Here is a 1,605-nt window from a genome sequence, read left to right on the forward strand (position 1 = left end):
ATAATAATAATAATAATACAAATAATAATAATAATAATAAATGACATTTATCCAGCGCTCAACCCCGATTAAAGTACATAGGTTCAGAGCGCTTTACAATACAGTACAACGTATAACAGTAACATAAAACATTGTGTTCTGACTAAAGAAAATAATTCCAAATATTCATCTCGTTAATTTAAAAACAGAAACGACTTCAGCTGACATTTTCATTAATCAAAAGATTTGATCTCTCTTAAAGTTAAAGTACTTGGTAAAGCATTCCAGATCTTGGGGCCCTGGTATTCAAATGTCCTTTACCCATTGTTTTAAGTTTCGTAGATGGCAAAATAAATTTCTTAGACATGCTGTACCTGCTTTTTGTTGCGGCTGACCGATTGGAGAATCTGTCATGTATTACTCCAGCTTGGGATGACATTCTCGTTTGTAAACTTTTTGAACACTAACCATTAATTTGACGCACACATACTATCAAATTCAGAACCAATGTGTAAACAAAAAGACTTGCGGATGCCTCTTTTTCTGGGTGGATTTTGAAGATCACTAAAAAGAAGTATTTGTGCAGAGATTGGATCGTGTATCATTTTCTTATCACAAAGAGTATGGGCAACTGTCAGTTTTAAATGAACGTTTAACATACTCCTAATTCCCCATCCACCACCAATCTACACCCTTCGAACCATCACAGTCTCTGTAGTTATGGCGTGTATTTACATGTGTGGGTGTTTGTGGGGGTGGGGGAGGTCCAGCCTGTCCCGTCTAGCAAAGACAAAATTAAAACTCTATACTCCACATGAAAGAGCGGGTTCGACCCTCGTTTCGGACACAGGTTATTTTCTCCCCCTCTTGCCTACCCAGCTGTAATGGGTACTTGACTTCGAGTTGGAGAAGCAATATGGCGGCGTGGAAAGGAACTGGCCACCCTACCACAATATATGCCGAAGGCCCAGGGCTTTGCCTCACTAACAAGGCAATCCCCAATGTATGGATCGGATGAGGGAACAACTTAACTTCTTTACTCTACAGTACCTATCTTCATCGCGTTTCAAAAACCGTTGTTGTTGTTGAATTTTTTGGGTTTTTTAATGGGAGAGGGGGGGGGTGTTGTTGTTTTAAAACCTGAGAAGGGTATATTGGATTTAATTTGTCACGACTCAAAGCAAATTGTGTGTTCCAACATCTTTGCAAATTTGACTCATCTATCACAGCCGTAAGTTTCATCTAGAGAATTTTGACAAACTATAGAGAGGCTAGCAGCATCCCCTGTGTTATTTCTCTGTATCCTTACATTTCTGACAAGTATTATATTGCAGAATATCCAAGGCCTCAGTCTCCAATAAATTGTTCTTTTCCCGGAGAAAACCTATCTTTTAGATCTGAATAATGAATTTATGTATTGCAATCTACTCTTTAAGAATTGTAACAAGATAACATTAATTTTATTATAGGGTTTCTTTTCATTGCAAAACTCCTGTAACCGACAGTGCTCCATTTCCCCAAAACGACTTCAATTGTAGAACGAGAAATTAATGAGGGGGTGGGGTGGGGGTGGTAGGGAAAGATAGGGATTGAGGAGGATAGAGAAAGGGAGAGAGAAAGGTTGAG

The sequence above is a fragment of the Aplysia californica genome, unplaced genomic scaffold (assembly GCF_000002075.1).
Source record: "Aplysia californica isolate F4 #8 unplaced genomic scaffold, AplCal3.0 scaffold00345, whole genome shotgun sequence".
In the NCBI taxonomy this organism is placed as follows: domain Eukaryota; kingdom Metazoa; phylum Mollusca; class Gastropoda; order Aplysiida; family Aplysiidae; genus Aplysia; species Aplysia californica.